The following is an 18843-nucleotide window of genomic DNA, read 5'->3' on the forward strand; positions in this document are numbered from 1 at the left end:
TACTACATTATTCATTTTAGTATTTATCTATTTTGCTGTCTCAATTTTATACTGTCCTTCATTCCCTCCAGTCACATGGGACTCACATTTTTCAGGTTCTCACATACACATTTAAATCTTAATCAAACAATCAGATGCATAATGCCCTAAATACATCCAAATTCCTCCTATGAGCACAGTTTTAACACTAAGTTTATGTGAAACCTTATTGTAGCACTGAGGGTAACACTGCTCTTATTTTAACCATGAACATTTGTGTTCTCCAATCCAGTTATCCTGGGGAGTTATAATGCCTCCCTCACCTTCCCAACTTTGTTTAGATGTGATGAGACACCATTTTGCAGGCAGGCATTATGTATTCCACTGGCTCCAGGATTAATTTTTCTTGCTGTCAATGAGACCTCTACAAATTAAAGAGCTATGCAGAAACTAAGCCATAACAGCAGATGCAGGCATGACTTTCAGATACCACAAAGAAAATAAATGAAACCATCTAGCAGTTCTGACAACTTGATAACACAACACATCCACCCTGACCAAGGTATGGAACTCAAAATTACTTTATGCAGCAGTAACCTCAGTGCTTTTTCATGCAAAGTCAGACACATCACACCTATACACTGTGCTGATGACAGGTCATTGCTAATTAAACCATAACCCATTAACAGTCATAAACACAACAGCAATGGATTTGGAGTTCAGTGACACTTGCTGGAATATGCAACATATTTCCAAATGTGGAGCCCATCACAAATTAAATGTTTTTAGCCATAGAAACAAAAAACACCTATATGTTCAACATGAAAAAAAATATTCAAACAAAAGTGAAAATACATCTTTTTCTGTAAGGAGATATTCTGAATAGTAAGGGCCTTTGTGTGAACTTTTTGGCACTGAATTGCCACTGTGGCTCACCCAGAGAAGCAGAGGTGGTTTTAGAGATCTTGGCCTGTTCTGGCTTTTCTCTGTGGCCACCTGCAGTTCCTGATGTCAGAACAGGGGATGTGCATGGGTCTGACATTTTGTTTATTGAAAAAGAATAATGAAATAAAAGTCACCTCAGATTTTATTATGGAATGCCAGTTCATTATAATGCCCATTCCTTGTGACTTGAACTCTGCATTTTCCCAAGGGATTTGCTTTAAGCATACTCATAGCTTTTTCTAGGAAAAGGAAACATTATGGCATGTAGGAAAAGCACATGTAATGTGTTACTGACCTTTACTTTAACCTTTCTAAGCTCTGTTTTCCTCAGTTTTTCATTCTGACTCTGCAGCACTTCAGCTCACATCATTTCTGGGGGTTTTCCTATTTACCTTGTAGGTTTGAGTTTAAATAAAATATTTAAACATTTGAAATGAGATACAGCAACCTTACTCAGTCTCTCTGTAAAAATGGTAGATTTACCACACAAAAAACATGACAATGGATGCCAGAAAGCCTCTGCTACATTCAGACAGAGAACTAAAGCTTGGTATTTGGCAATAGAGGAAAAATAATGGCATTGTAACATGGAAGCTGAGCACCATAGTACTATGCAAAAAATATATTATTCATCTGTTATGGAGTAGAGAATGAGAACTGGATTTGATTTTTCAATACCTAAATATGACAAGTTCTCTTTTTAATCAAACACAAAAAACCCTCAACCTATCTGGAGCTCAGAAAGGAGATTGGTCTTCAAGTAAATGCTTTTCATTTTTTTATATCTCTAGTAAACTCTGCCAAATCAAAAGAAATGTTTAAAATGTTCCTGCATTACAATACTTGAAATTATAATAGAATGCACCCTTTATTCCAATGTTGTTTCATGGTTCTAGAAAAGCAGATTTTTATTATTGAGGGAAAGGATCAACAAATCCCAGCTCTGGCTGAAGAGGTCAAAACCTCTTACTGACTATTTTTGTATGTTTTTAACCCATGAAGTAGGCAATGGTCCCAGCTGCCTCTCACCTTCATTTGCTAAACATATGAAGAGAAAGTTAATTGTCTTTTAAGATGCACCCTTTTCTGATACAGTGGGTAAGGGTTTGCAAACCAGTTTAGGAATGCAGAATAAACACATAGAGAAGACTTCTACTTGTACTATTTATCCAGGACAGTTATGAAAATCTCAGCTACCTATTACTAGCTGTGGTTTTCAGATATGCAACCTTAATTTAGGAATATTTACCAAAACTTTTCTTCCCTGTGGTGTGCCATTAATAATTAGTTTTACCAGCAGTACTCCTAACTAAACTCATTTTTCATATTTATTGCAAATATTCCTCACTAAACACCAATTTGCAGTTTTCATTAGGACTGGGAACTATAGGACAGTGGTGTTTCAGCATAAGATAACTCCTGTAACACAGAAATGCAGCAGCAGCAGCAGTCCTGCTGGGAATCTTTGACATGGAAACGCTCACACACGCTTGGTGTCAAACAGGCTTTGCTGCAGAATAAAACCCTCTTTGCAAAATAGAGAGGGACTAGGAGGAAAGAAAACTGAAGAAAATCAGAGAACTCAGTCATATTGCTAAGAGAGAGGGGAATGCAATCCAGAACAGCTGTCTCACAGTCCAGTGCCTTTTCTAGAACTCTGTAGATTTAGATTCACATGTGATGCACCCTCTTCCCCCTGATCCTGTGTTTGGCTGGTGGTCTCTGATCTGTGCTTCTCCTATGTGGAATATATGAAATGACTGATGTCTCTAAACCCTTATATGTTTCCATATGGCTGAACACAACTTAGACATTTAGGGTGCTGTTCTAAATAAAATAATTATTTAAGTCTTACTGATTAACAGATTAAGGCTGCTGTTGTACAAGGGTCTGAAAACAGATTGCTTTTTTCAGGGAATAAATCTGTTTGAGTCCTTGGCCTTTAGGGACCTTTTCCTTTCTGGTTTTTTTTTTTTTTTAAATCAGCACCATTTAGCATTTTCTCAGTTTTTAATGCTCAGTTGTTTAGCCATGCATGACACGCTTCCAATGGTAAGTTAGCATAACAGCACATGTTTCTCCTGTTCATTTAGATTGTAAATATTTGTACTGCTTGCTATCAACAGCTTAGCAATTCTGTACCAGGCTGCACATATATATTTTTAAAGACACTATAAATAGAACTAGGTACCACATTTGTAAATAAATATATTTAAATAAAAATGGCCAAACAATCCATGTATAATAAGGAATAGTTTAATTTTCAGGCATGGGCAAGTCTTGAAATTGAAAGATTTAGGATGTTTGTGGTTCAGGTGCCCACATTAAAACATTAACTTTCATTGACAGTGGCAGAAGCTGGCAGATGTTATTTTGCTTGTGCTAACTCAATAAATGCAGGTCAAACCCAGTTAATAAATCAGCCATCACAAAGTGTCAAGCAGTTCTGTTACTCAGAGAGGAGACAGGTGAAGAACCAGGCTTGTGCTTATCTGTCACTCAGACACATATCTGCACCTGCCATCCTCAGAACACAGAGGGAAAATAGAGTTCCTTCCCTCTTTTGGTCTCACCCAGAAGAAACACTCCAGCTCATGCCCCAGCTCATGCTCACATCACAACAGAATTGATTCATTTTTAGAGAAAGTCAACTTGTTCAGAAAACTGGCACCCCAGTCAAGCTCTGCAGCAAAACTCCTTGGGCAGCATGGGGGAATCTTCTTAAAACATGTACTTCTTCTTAAAACATGTACTTACACAAATCTTTATATTCCCAATAATACATTTATTACCCATCTCTCTCATGTTCAGTAGCCATCTCCCATGGACAAGTGGCAGCACTGACACAGAGACCCATCCACCCTCTCAAAGGCACATTTTCTCTACCTATCTAATTATCCCTCCTCATTACTCATGTTTGGTTTTCCTAGACTGAAGTGAGGCATGATGGATTTCTCCACAGTTAAATATGGAAACTCTGTGGTGCTGATCTCACGTGTAAGATTCACATCTGACACTTTTTCTCCTAATTTACTGGGAGTGGAATCAGACTGTGTAGCTGCTGATTACCACCCCACTGATGGCTACATCATCATGGTAGAAGTGTATGCTGACTCTTAAAATTAAATAAATGTTTTTGGTAAGAAATCAGAGAATACTCTGATCAGTGACCTGTACTCATTGCACTGGTTCTTTCATGTGTCTGGATTTCTATCTAATAATATTTATAATGGACAGATTTGGAGGACATAATCATACCTGTAGTCACTGGTATTGCTGAGGCCAAGGCACAGCAAACAAAGGCATCCTCTGGACAATAAAATGAGGGTGATGAAGGAGAAGGGCACAAAAATATTAAATCAGTGTTGCTTTACAGGTTCAGAAATGGACTTCCCAATGGAGATGAGTGGGAAGTTACTCCCTCCCAAGCTGTTTGGGTTTTGGTTTATTTTGCTAATCATCAGCTGTATAAAATATCACTTTATTAGCTATGTGTCACTCGGTTTCATGACTATTTTTCATTAAAAGCCAACTTTACATTGCTGTTATGACTGAAACTTTAAACAGTATCAAAGTTCACTGTTGGATATAGCAACGAAGAACTCACAGCAAAATAAATGTGAGGGAAAAAAACCCAGAAGCATCATGATGGTGTCTAAATTTGTATTTAGTCTCTCAAATAGCAAGAACGTTTTTTAACAGATTGTAACAGCTCTTAACAGAGTGGCCCATTTCCATTAACAACTCTTCCAGCACCAGGGACCAACACTGCTGCCTGATGGAACTTTGCAGTGTACTGCAGCAATGGGGTTAGATTCCTAATGCTTGGCTTGCACCAGAATTTCCCTTTTTAAGCTACAAATTACTTTTTTCTGTTTCCTGAAGTCATAGACAGACTATTAAACAGGAGCTCCAGTGTGTGTCACACTCTACAAAAACAAATCACAGAAGCCTAGGTGTCACCTCTGCCCACAGACCTGGGAGCCTCCCCATTAGGTGATGAATACAGCAAAGAGGGAATGCAGCAGGAGGGGTTGGGAATTGAATTCCACCCGTGCATGGCACAGAAAATCCCCTGCATAGCCACAGACAAAGAACTCTACCACAGAGTAACTGCTTGTAGACATTCTACAGTCAATCATATCACTTGCTCTCTTTCTTCTCAGGATCAAATTTGTATGTGCAGGAGGGGTGCAAATCCAGCAGAGATGCTCAGCAAGGAGCAGAAGTGGTTTGAGATGAGGGCCTTAAACAGCTTTTAGATGGTTCAAAATCCTAGTTCAGCTCTTATCCTAAGTATTAAAAAGAAATGACCCAAACCTATCTGACTACTCTTTGAAAGTATCTGGAGGTCCAAGCCCAGAAATGCACCTTTGTTTACTACATAGAAAAAGGCAGTGGTTTGCTATAGATTATACTAATTCATCCCCACACAGACTTACAGCTCTGGCTATGAGCACAGAAGCTCAGAAGCTCATCCAGGGTGTGAGGAGATGGGAATCATGCTGAGATAGAGACACCCAAACAAGCTGCAGCTTTTTCTGCAGCAGAGTGCAGCCCCTGAGGAGAGCAGCCTGTGCCCCACCTGAACTAGCCCAGAGCCCCAGAGCCAAGGGCAGAAGAACTGCACACACTGCCAGCATTGAACGTGCTCCAAACAGCTTGGGAGCTGCTGGAGAACAGACTGGCTGAGATAACGAAGTCTGAGGTAATTAAAAGACAAATCTTTTCAAATAGTTGGTGAAAAACAAATATTTTCAGGCAATTTTGTTTGGTTGTTTTTCTGAAATAGATTTTTAGCATGGCAGTGCTGTCCTTCACATGTTAGCTCAGCCTTCTTTCCTGCACCATTCCCTGGAAGCTTTACTGTTCCCTTAGGATGGCATGGCAGGTCCTCAAATCCCACAAACACTGTTTGTGGCTGCCAAATGGGACTTGCTCTGTCATAGACTAAGTCTCTGAGTTCTTTTTGAAGTCTACAGTGCTTTGAGTTCATTTTCAAATGTGCAGGCATCCCAGAGGAAAATCTTCAAATTGTTGTCAGGACAGTGACAGCCCTTTGTGGTGCTACAAAGTCCTAAACTTTGCCTAGCAGGGGTAAGATGTTTCATATGTGTACGTACTGTTTCTGACATCCCAGTCTCATTCTGCATCAATGAAGAGAGAATACACAGCTAACAGTAAGAAAATATTTTTTTTCTCTTCCTACTTTCATATATGTTCAACAAAAGTTAAGTGCAGTGCTTCTATTCCAAGTTAAGGTGCCTTTAAAAGTTAATAACAATAATTAATTACTTAAGGAAATGCATAACATGCCCAAGCAAAAAAGCAAATTGTCACTGTTATGTATTCTTCATTCAGTAACAACACAGGTTTTACAAAATGCTGTCAGGAAACAACAAGAGCCTTTCACCTTTCTTATAGCCTGAAACAGTTACAGCAAATATAGTGTAGGAATATGCTAAATATAGGAAGAGAAGATATCATCATATGGTTGTTTTAATTAGGACCTTGAAAGCCCAAGTAGTGGAATTTTAAGAATATGTACTGACATTTTAGGCCTATGCATAATGAATATTTAAACAATCCTGTGAATTACCTGCCTGGAATTAGAATTACAGCCTTTATTATGACCAGTGATATTCTTTTTAGCATGGGTTTAGACAGTGCAATTTTCAACAGCTTTATGCTATAAAAGGCTGCTCTGTCAGGTGTGAGTGAGCCTCAGTTTAACATGAAGAATCACAGATATTTAAGAAATTATCTCATAGCAGTTATCACCTCATGTGAGATTGCAGCAACAACATCTCCTCTGTGCTTCTCAAGACACCAGAGAGGCAAAATTTGTTTAAAAATCACACCTTAAGGATAGAGAGATGCAGAGAGAAAATACACACACTAAAAGGGGATTAGTGTGCATACAACATTCAAATGGCACCTTGGCAATAGCCAGGGCAAATAAATATCTGCAGTGAATCATACATAGCCCACACCCCTGTCTCTGTGTAAGGCCATGTCAAACGAGGCCCTGAAGTAGGAAAGTGAATAGTGCACTGTTACTACACTGATTAATATTTAGTCAGCTGTATTCTGCTATCCATCTTGCAGCCTGTGAAGTTCCTGCCCGTGTTTCCCAGGACATCCTGGACTACATGGTGGATTAATAAACTGGGAAATGCTTGCTAGTGTTAATTGTAGTATTCATCAATATATTGGAGCCCAGCTTTGATTGCTGATTCTGTTTCTGTTGGACACAGAGGCTCAAATTCTCTGAAAAATTATTTATAGCCTCTAAAGCCCACTAAAAAGACAGAACTCAGAATAAGTTCCAAGACAAGAGAGATAGAAGTTGTTACATAGATTTACATTGTAAGATAAATTAATGTTGCAGCTAAATATATCAATTAAAGAAGAATATTTTTTTTATTCCCAGCATTCTCTAGGAACACTGCTGTCTTTTCCTTGGTCCTCTTTAACAAATATATTCAAGCTGAGATTTACTGCTTCAGACCCAGAAAATATGAAGGCAGAAGAATACTTTTTATTTCTGTGTCTCATATTCAAGTTTAATGTATAATTCTGGGCAGTGACAGCAGCTCTTGAGCTTTAGCCTTAAGATTTTGGCAGGACTTTTATTAGCAAAATTCCTGCTTCCTCTTCTGAATATAGACTTCTGCTAGTGTAGTTTATTACTAGTAAAGCTATAACTTTTCTATGAGTACAAATTTACAAAGCTGTGGCAAAGTCTGTCCAAGTCTATCCATTTATACCACAGTCTCCACAGCAGTCTCTCACCTCAGTCTTAAGGATTTTAAAATATGTTTAATATCACTTTTTATCACCTCATTCTCCAAGCTTTAACACAATGGCTGAGGAAGGGCAATTCTCAGAACAAAATGAACCCGAATCATCCATTTATGAAAAGCAAAATCATGCCAGCCATACTTCATCACTGGCAATTAAGCATAATTTCTGGTGCCAGAAATAGGAGCAAAGAGATTTAAATGCAGACAAGAGAACTGGCTTCATATCCTAGGCAGATATAGTATGCTTTGAAAAGTTTACTTTTAAAATTACAAGCTCTTTGCCTGGATAGTTATTTGAGTCCAGAAACACAAATCCAGTTAGGATTTCAAAGTACTGTCCTTAACCTCTCCTTTGCTTTGAAGGTTGCTGCTTCTATCTAACACATGTAAAACAGAACAGGTATCTTGCAGGGGGGAAAAAAGTTACTTTTTTCATCATTTACTCTAAAATCCTTTTGCCTGTTACTGAATCTTGTTTGTCATATATTCTTGTCCATTAAAAACACTCCAACACTGCTATAGGAAGGCACAGCCCTCACAGCTGTCTAAAAGCAGTAGCTCAGACTGCTCTGAAATACTCCAGTCCTAATGGCTAAGCCCTTTTAGCACCACAAAACAAAACAAAATAAAAATAAAAAGCAGGCATAGCACATTTCCTATCACTTGCAATCAAGCAGTTCATGTGATGCTCTCACTGAAGAGCAGAGAGTTTAAATGAAATCTTCCTTAGCAGACACTCTGGTCTCCATCAGCAGCAAGCAGCGCTCGGAGCTCTCTGAGTGTGCACCTAATGGCAAAACCCTGAGGCATGAAATGGGAGTCACACACTGTGGGCTGTCCTGCTAAGTGGTGCTTCACATCCCACTGGGATCAGATTGTCTGGGGAAATGGCAGAACTTTGGGGGCTGCTGAAGCAGAGAATCTCTAAGGCTACAACCTCTGTCCCAGCTGAAAAATCTGCTCATTCCAACTGCACACTAATGCCAGAGTGGGAGTTACCACATGAAATCCATTGCTTAACACCTGATCAATATTCCTCTAAATTCAACATGTTTATGCTTCAGAATCTTCATTGAGCATTGATAAGCATAAAGCTAATGAAGCAAAGGTTGCCAAGAGAAAGGAACAAATGGCAGGAAGAATATTCCTATTCCTACTTACTGCATTTCACTGCTGCCAGTCACTGAGAACTCTGGAAATGGAGTCTGAGAAATAATCACATTCTTGACCATGCTGTGCCACTAACAATTCATTTAGAAATATTAGGAAAGGTCAATTTGCAATATATTCCAGTGTATGTAATTATCTAGAAGAGTGGATAGTTTTAACAGAAACCTGACCCTCTCACTTGTAGCTTTACCCCTCTGGTAAAGCCAGAGATGGAAGAAGGATGGGAAATATCTCTCCAAAATGACATGAGCTCTAATTGACCTTGAGAAATTATAATAATTAGTGTGCATACACATATGTCAGCATAGGCTTTGTATGTCTGTGTTTGAAATATAAATAGCAATACTGAAAAATTAACATATCATTCTCAGAAACCTGAATGTGCCTTCTGCTTAACTGTGACAACATGGAACATAAAGATGCACAAATTTAGACCACCATCTGGAAAAATCCCATTAAAATATTCTTAGATGTTAAGTCCTTAGCAAGCAATGAAAATACTAATAAAAAGTATAAAGTTATTATTGTATATAAGAAAACACAGCATATTCAGAAAGACTTGTTGAAGGACCCTGACAGGGACAGAATAATCAATATGAATTAGTAGTTTGTAATCTCTTTGTGTCATAGTCATGGTTCCAGCTCACAGCATTTCTGCTTCTTTAAACATATAACTTATGATCTGATTTTTTCCCAGTTCGTGTCTTGCTCTTTTCCTAGCAACTTCTGGACTTCAGGTATTTATTAACTAATTGAGCTCTTTCATTTACTGATATCTCTGTTCATATCTTGTTCCAGAACTGAAATATATTCATCATTGATAAGAAGCCTGCAAAATAAAAGAACATGCTGCAGCTATGTATGTTTTTTACATCTGTGGTCCAATACCACCTTTGTGGTTACCTATCAAGGACAGATACAACCACTACTGAAAGAAATAGATTTGTTTTTCCTGAAAATGGAACTGCACTGTCAAGAGCATACAATGACTCCACACAATATACAACACATACAATACATATCTGACTCCACAGGAAATATTAACACATTTGATACATCAAGGACTTGTTTTCAAGGAGATTTGTTTCTGGGTTCCTGAGGATTTGTTTAGATCTCAAACAAACTTTTAAATCCAGCTTGGTTTTTTTATTATTTACTTAGTATTGAGGTGACTGAATTTTCTTTTAAGTACTGGTATGATTGATTTATTAGGCATTTTATTTGAATTTTTAATATGGTTGGAGTTTGGGTTGGGTTTTTTTTATGACATGCTTTTATATTTGATGCTTAATATTCTCCATTTGGTGAATTAAGAAGGCTTTTTGTGCAAAAAAGAGTCATCTGAGGTAAAGGACAGGTAAGGTTATCTTGTAACTTAGATAACAATCATAAACCATTAACAGAATATATGAAAAAACAAAGTAGGTGAAATGAAAGGTGTTCAACCATCCCCAGCCGTGAGATTTCTTTAAAATGCATGTCATAAATCTATAAAAATTGAGTACAGCGCCAGAAATTAGTATCAACTAAGAACAGACAAAAGGGTTCCATTCATCAACTAATCTAAGATTAATCTAGCTACCTCTCATCCCTTCTGACTTTAATTAAATACCTCTCTCTAGATTCTTGAGTTGGTAAATCTATTAAAATTAATTTCACACTCCTGTTTGCAAGACTGTTTTACTTCTAACCCCGGCTAGGATGGCTGAGAGCCTGGCACCTTGTATTTCTCCTCATTTGCTTCCATATTTAAACAGGCTGTTAAAAATGTTCTTCATGGACAAGAACAGAGTTTAAATATATTTCTAAATCCAGTAATACAGGACTGAAGTCAGACCTGTCACTCTGAAAAGACCATGTCCAGTAAGCTGTTTAATTATCCTATAAGAATGCAAATGATTAAAATGTTCCCACCCCAAAACAATCCTGTAAATCATTTCACAATGCTTTATCACATTTAAGTACTCTCCAGTTTCCCTCCAAGCATGTAAACAATTTCCATCCATTATTCTTCTGCTTTATGGGACTCTGTAATTTCTTTTAAAGAAGTTGGTTGAATTTCAAATTGGAGCCAACATAAATCTGTCACGTGTTTATATTAGTGGGGAAAGCATAGAAAATTCCCAATGCAGTGGTTGTCCTCTGGCCATAATAAATGTCAACTCTTCCTCTACACTTTGGTTTATTCCCCTTTCTTGTGCTTCCTTTTGTACAACACAAGAGGGAAGTTCTTATAACCTGGGCTGCCCTTGACATTTTTTCTTGACATGCAGTTGAGCCACTGACCTCATGTCAAGATCACCAAGTTCATCAGACAGGTAAGGCTGAATCTCCTCCATAGCTCTGAGCATTACACCTCCACAAGTAAGTGGAACAAAGCAGCAGCTTTTGGGCAGCAGCAGCCCCCACGAAAGGCTGCAGTGCATCCCCAAGGCAGGTGCAGGCAATGTGAGCCTGCAGACACTGCGCAGACGTTTCAAGTGCTGCCATCAACTTCCCAGCAGCTCCTTCTGAGCACTAAACAGAAGGCAGAAGCATGCAATACGTCATTAGGAAATTGTCCTGCTGGCAGAACAAAATCACCTCTTGCTGTGAGTGCCTTGCTCCAGCTCACCGCTCTCCTCGGCTTCCCTCGCTCTGTCAGGAGGAGGCACGTACTGTGAGCTTTCCAAGGCTATTGATTCTGACATGCCTGCCACTTCCTTAGCAAAACAACTCGCCTGCTTTCTACACAGAACCCTGGCAAGGGAACATTTACCATCTGGCTCTTAAACAAGGGGCAAGGAGCAATGCCAAGACATATTGTTCTGCTCAAATATGTCAGTGATCCTTTTATCTTCGGATGGTATTTGGTAAGTTGCCTTGACTAGCAGAATAGCATCTCTGCTGTTTCTCTCTCTGCCTTTGAAACAGCAAAACTGAAAGCCCTGTGTCCTATATTTCACCCTCTTAAATCAGTCGAGGAAAATAAATATCCTGCCATCTGCACCTTCCACAGCAAAATTTAAAAAAAATTAAGAAAAGCATCAACACAGCCTGGCATATTTCCAGGCAGCTAAAACATTGATGGCCTTGGTGAAAAGGGAGAGGATACAGACTTCAGAGGGTGAGGTTTTGAGATTAACCAGCAGTGAATGAACAGTTTTTGATGCAGTTCTGTTAAATTCCAATTCTGGATAGGGTGGTGCCCTTGATGGCATGGAATGAGGTTTTGCATTGTTTCCTGCTAAGGAGTTAATGGTCAAAAGCAAGGCTCCCTTGAGGGAAGGGTCTAACAGGAGCCATCCCTGGGGTGTCTCAGGAGCTGCAGAACCCTGCCCTCACATCCATTTCTGTGTGGAAATGCAGAACACTGCAGGTCTTCCAAATGTTCCAGCTTTGTTCTAGCTGTGGCACTGTCCTACAGAAATGTAGATTTCCACAGACAGCAAGCAGTGCTTACCACAGGTACCCACACATTCACAAATCACCTGGCATAGCCATGCTGGCACGTGCCACTTCCCTGGGTTCATCACCCAGAAATAGCAGCTTTGTGATGGAATCAAAAATTGATCAACAAAAAGGAGAGGGGGATTTTCCAAAGCTCTTCCCATGGAGATAAAAATCAGCCAGTAACCTGACTACACCTGCTCCATCTGCTGATGATCACAGCTGAATTCAGCAGCAGCTATTTTGTGTCTGTGTCTGGTGCTCAGTGTCAGACAAGAACCATTAGTAAAAGAGGAGGTTTTGGAATAACTTATAAGGGTTGACACAAGACTTAACATGGTAGCAATTGAAAGGCCAGAGAAGGTGGTAGTATTGCTTGAAAAGGGACATGAGGAATTGTGTGGTTATGATAATTAAAGCTAAGATAATTACTGAGATACAATAAATATTTGTTTAGTAATTTATTTTTAAGATTGATGCCTCGAGCAAAGAATAGTGAATATCTTCTGAAAGGATCCCTGCTGAATAGCACTGCAAGATGTGAAGTGAGGATGCTCTTTCATACTACTTCTTCAAAATTATAGCTATCCCCTGCTGTGAAGAACAAATTATATAAGCTGAACTAAAATAAGCAAAATCATATCCTCACAGGTTGTACCACAAAGCCTTTCACAGGGAAAACATCTTAAATGAAAGGCTACTAGAAATGTCAGTTGCTTGCAAAACTGCATTAATAGAAGAATAGAGTTTAAATTATTTAAGCAGTAAGTTCTCATTTTCTACCCTTCTATCAAATTTTAAAGTTCTGAAGAAAGATTTGCTCATTTTGACTTAGTTGACTGGAGGACAGTGGAGGCACTTCTATCAGGAAACAGCATGTTTATATATGTGGCTCATTAAGACTGAAAGAGTGATTCAGCAAATCCAAGTTAGAAATATTGGAGGCAGAAACACCTGAAGCTCTAAAGGAGACACAGATACACAGACTGTGGTACTATTTAGCTTCACCAGGACAGGTAAGTGTATACACACACTTTTGATTTCCATATTGTCACTGACATATCAAAGGGGGGACTCAAGTGGTACCATCAAAAAGAAAAACAAACTTTAAATTTTGGCTCAGACTGAGAATGGTGTGCTAGCTCTGAAGATGGAAAATGTGGAAACTATTTGAATGAGAGCACAGTCTTGAAATGCAATTCTCTGTTTTGTTAGGGTGCTGAAGGAACCAAGTGGAACAAGTCTGTTCACATCTTCTAAGCCACAAAATGTGAGAGAAATCATTTTATTTCAGGTAAAGGCTTAGGACATGCTCCTCTACTCAGAGTCCATTCTAAGAAAAAAAGGTCAGTTTGGAGCATTCTTCAGTCAATTTGACTCCCATTTGTTTCCTACTCACGTCTTTTGCCACCACCTGGTATCACATGGAACAGTGTGTGCATGTTCCAAAAGGTGAAAATACTCAGCATTGACCCAAAAGCTCTGCAACACAGCAGGAATTTCTAAGAGAGGAGGAAGTGTTCAAATCTCATGCTGAGAATATAACAGGCACATCTTTTTCCCAAGGAAAGAAACCAACTCTAATTGTAGAGAAGTTAGTTAAAGCAAGAAGGAAAAAAACCAAACCAAACCAAACCAAACCAAAAAAACACAGGTATTCCATCTGGTTTCCCAGCTGCTTCTGTAAAGAAAAATCTCTCCCTGTTGAAAATTGCAAAATTGCTGTTGTAGTGCAGGTCTTTCAGAAAAAAAAAAAAAAACAAAAAAAAAAAAACAAAAAAAAAAAAAAGTTTGACTGACAAGGCCTTTCAATAATGGCAGAAGTCAAGTTTTGTCTTGCACTTGTTACATTATTTGCATGTGAGAGATTTTCCTAAATTACACATGAGAGATTAAATAAAACTGAAGGAATTGTAGGAATACACTATAAGCAAAATCATAACTTAAAGTCAAAAAATAAAGGGAATACAAGCTGAAGAGCTGTTTCTCTAAAGAAAAAATTATTTTATTTCCTTGAGTTTAAAATCTGTGAAAGAATTTCAGCTGCCCACGAGCTTGAAGTAGGAAAAGATCATGGAACATAAGACTTTTGCCTGTTTGTGGTTTTTTTGGTTTTTTTTTTCGGCCGAGCAGACAAATTTTCACAGACAAACAAAAATATCATGTTGCAAGAAGAGAAAAAAATCTCAGAATTTCCCACTGCAAGAAAACTGAAAAACAACTTCTGGCTTAAACTGTAACATACCAATCTTTTGTGATTGGAAAATAGTAACATAAATATGGTAATGTTAATAGTTATGCCATAGGTAATAGTAACGATATTGATTGGCTGTCATGTTTTAAGATGCTCTGTAATGAAAAGTATCTAATGCATCGTAACCAGAACTAGAGGAAGCTTTCAGAGGAACCCACATCTGTGGCTGTCAGGCTGTGGGCTGGGCTCTTGTCACCCACAACCCGTGAATTGCTGCATCATTTGCATACAATAAACAGCATTTTAAAGAGCCCTGGTGTTCCACATCCCTCCTTTTAGGCTCTTAACACTTCCCTTTTGGAAACAGGGTTCTTTGTACTGGCTGGCAAATGATGGGATTAGTTAATCTGTAAATTCCACAACACATTCCTTATTTCCAAAAGCTCATTCTTATCTAAATGAAAGCTGCTTTGACTATTTTTGTTTTCCCTTTTCTCGCCTCTCAGGCCTTTGGGAGCTGGTTAGTGCACCACAGCTCTGGGGAGGTGGTTACTGAGGGTGAAGTTCAATTATTTGAAGCTGGGCAAAAGAAATGTTGATAGATCCCCACACATCATAAAACCCAAGTATAGAAACTCTCCACAGGGTATTCTGAGTATTTGTACTTCTCAAATTCTTTGCTGTGACAATAGTCTCAAGGCTGATGACTTTTCATAAAGAACTGAAATTAATGAAGTACTGCTAATAGTCCCTCAACTTCATAGGAAATGTAAAGTAGTTCTTCCTAATTCTAGTCAGCCAACTCCTTGAATTTCAAATGTAATTTGGGATTGTTTTGGTTAAAGAAGCAAGCTCTGTCAGAGCAAATTAACACAGTCAGTCCTGATGATGAAACTTGGCTAAAACAGTATCTTCAATGTGATATTTTACTGCCTTGGATATTTTTTTAGAAATGTAATAAAAGGTTTTTGTAATATCACATCTTGTTAATAAAATATTTTTATATTAACAAGCAGGAGAAGTGGAGAAAAACTGTCAAGGAATCATAAAATAGAAACATATACAAAAACAGAAGACACAGAAGAATTAAGATTATAGCAAACAAAAAAGATTGATATATTTGCTTTTATGCTTTGTGAAAATGTGTGAGACTAATGCTGACTAGCAAAATGCCATGTAGCAACACTGGCATCAAAGGTTCTTGAAAGAATTTATGTTAACTAACCCCATGTAAATGCATTTTAAACACATTGTAAGAACTCTTGATGTTCCAGAAATGACAGGTAAAATGAAATTTCTCTACTCTCTGTAGAAGTCTGATTGCAAATGTTGCTCTACTGTACAACATAAGAATCCTTTAATATTTTGGTTTGGCAATTTCAGAAAATATGAAAAACAGGTTCCTGAATTAATAAACTCTCATTTTATGTATTGAAAATGATAATTAAATAAACAAGAGCCAGAAAAAGCTCTCCAGACTAAACCTTATAATAGAGATGAAACTTGTAAGACTCTATAGGAAATTTCATAAGACTCTCTAAAGGGAGCAATATGTCCTTCCTATAGGTCTTTAGATTCATTATTTTAGACTCTGAGTGCAGGACTGTAATTTTCTATTAACTTTTATGGGATGTTGAAAACAAAATCTAGAGAAAATTAATTTCTTATTAAGTTCCACGATTATTTCTTGAGGCATATTGTAGTAGTATTATGAATAATGTATCATTTGTATAGCACATTTCACCTTCAAAGAACTTTACAACTATAAGGCAATATTTAATCTTTTCTGACTGAGTGGAAACATCAGTGCTTTCCAGAGAAACAATATGAGCTCTATCATCACCTCAGAAGTACATTTAGAATAATGTCTGGCTTCTCTGAATTTCAGCATTTCAATTTCCTGAGGCTAAAAACATGGCAGGAATCTAAACTTTGTCCAAAATTCAGAACTTTCAGACATGGACCATCAAAGGTGTGTGTTCAGCTACATATAAGGTACTGAGCATAGATCATGTTTCCAAGAGATGGAGAGAGGCAGGAAAGTTACAGGGCTTGCTCAAAGCCCCTGATCCAAATGTTGGAAGCTCAGAGTTGTTAGTATGAAGCAAGTAAATGTGAAAAAGTGTAGACACTGTTGAAGACTCGTGGGGAAACCTAATCTGTTTTTTCCCAGGCTGGGAATCTTTCTCAGAGACAAAACAAGGAAAGGTAGAAAGAAAACACACCTGGTGTTGACCACGAGCTGTGTGAGTGTCTCGTGATATTTTGCACAAAGCATGTTTTCAAAGAGGTGTTGCCTTCTTTGACCAATGAGTCTTTTCATTGTTTTTCATGATCTCCCTTATATAAATGCCATGGCTTTTCAATAAATTGCTCCTTCTTGCTGCTTGGAAGAGAAGTCACATTGCTGTAGTCTTTTGCCACTTCCTAGCCCCTCAGAGACAGAAAAGTGTTGACAAAAATTGTCTATGTCCCATAGAGCTCTCATTTAAATCACAGGCAAAACTGACTTCAGAGGAAGAGGGAGCACACAAATAGTGTACATAAAAATAAGAAACATTTCTCTTATGAAGACTGCTAATACTTTACAACTGTGACTGCTGTGCCTCAAGCTTATTTTCTCCCTGCAGAATGTATTCCCCAATATTTATATCCATTTATATATACAAGGATTAAGAACAGTGGAGCTGTCTCAACCAGTTAGTAAAATCTCCCATGCAAAAGCTGTAATTCTGAACATTACTGGACCACAACCCCCAAAATCTGCAGAGTGCAGTTCTCCCAAAGGCTCTTCCACACAGCCAACCTGGGGTGAGCCATCTCCAAAGGGAAACCACTTCCAAGTACACAATTCAAAACATGATGGTTCAAATCAATGACTGGCTTACTGCCACCAACTTATCTCAGGGACAAATTATTCCATTTTGTCTAAATTAATTTGCTTTTATGTCTTGGGGTTACATGTTTTTATGTATGCTTTTATGAAACTCTGCATATAACCTTCACTAATCAAAAAAATGCTTAAAATACAGCATACTGAGAAGAGTAAAAGTTCAAAATTTTTTCTGCTTTTAAAATAATCTCAAATCATAAGCAAAGCATCTAAATACCCAAATTTAGTGCATAGTTTGAAATTTAATTCTAAATAGATCAGCACCTGTTTTGTTAATACTTTACTGTTTAGTTATACTAATTCCTGGCATGAAAAATTGTCAGGCTATATAACAGACATGATTTAAAACCAACTGTGACATGAACACAAGGAAAATAAAGTGTCATTAATCTTAATGAAATTCAATTAGAAAGTATGAGATAAAAATACCAGACTGTCCTTTTTAACATTATTATGTAATACCATGGGTTTGGTATTTGTGTGCATACATTTGTAAATGTAAATTCTATAGGCTGGGTACTACCATAGCTGGCTGATCTGAGCCTAGGGAGAGGACTTTCCTTTGCAAATCTGCAGGAGTTTTGTTATAGACTTCTTTGGAAACAGGTATCCTTCCTATATTATTCACAACAATTGATACACTAATGCCCAGAAAAAGTGAGAGGGATCTGACATGATGTGCAAGTATTACTTTTGTACTCCAGAAGGTGATACAAGGCTTTGAAAGGAAAATATATCTTTGTGGCTTCAAAACCTATTTGAAGTCTTTTTAGTGTTCAGCTATAAATCTGAGCAAAATTTCTCTGTGTCAGTTGCAGAACAATTTGGCACCACTAAATCTGCTGAACTGTCAGAGTGGTCAATTGGGCCCATACTTTCAGCATAATGTTGTGAGGAAAGGAAATTTTTGTGATTCTATTGTGTTCATTTGTCAGACAGTGAGTGCTTAAGAGCCCATTACTAAGATGTTAGAAAATCCAAGCAAGCACTACATCAGATAGGAAAGCAGGTTCCAGTTTTCTACTGTTTTGAAACTACCTGGACATGGCTTTGCCACTGCTGGGTGACAAGGCAGAATTGTCAGGAACAGGACATGGTTACCTTTTAAGCATTACAGCCTACTGATGACAGGAGAAAATTGGGTCAATCTGTTACTGTTTTCAACTTGATGAATGCCAGGTTCTTTCTGGTAGCCACAATTCAAAGGAAAAGCAGAAGAAAATATAATTCCTCGTACCAAGATGTTTTCAAAGAAATTTTCTAAGTGACCTTCATCATCAAAAATACTGTGGAGAAATGCCATGGGGGTGTCACTCAGAGCCCTCTTCACCTTTCCAGGAGAGGCTTGGTGAGAGCAGTCCCAGCAAGGCAGCATTTCAGAGCACTCCTAGGTCACTGTACACTGAGAAGCAAAGCTTTTATGAAAG

Source organism: Erithacus rubecula (assembly GCF_903797595.1).
Source record: "Erithacus rubecula genome assembly, chromosome: 15".
Classification (NCBI taxonomy): Eukaryota; Metazoa; Chordata; class Aves; order Passeriformes; family Muscicapidae; genus Erithacus; species Erithacus rubecula.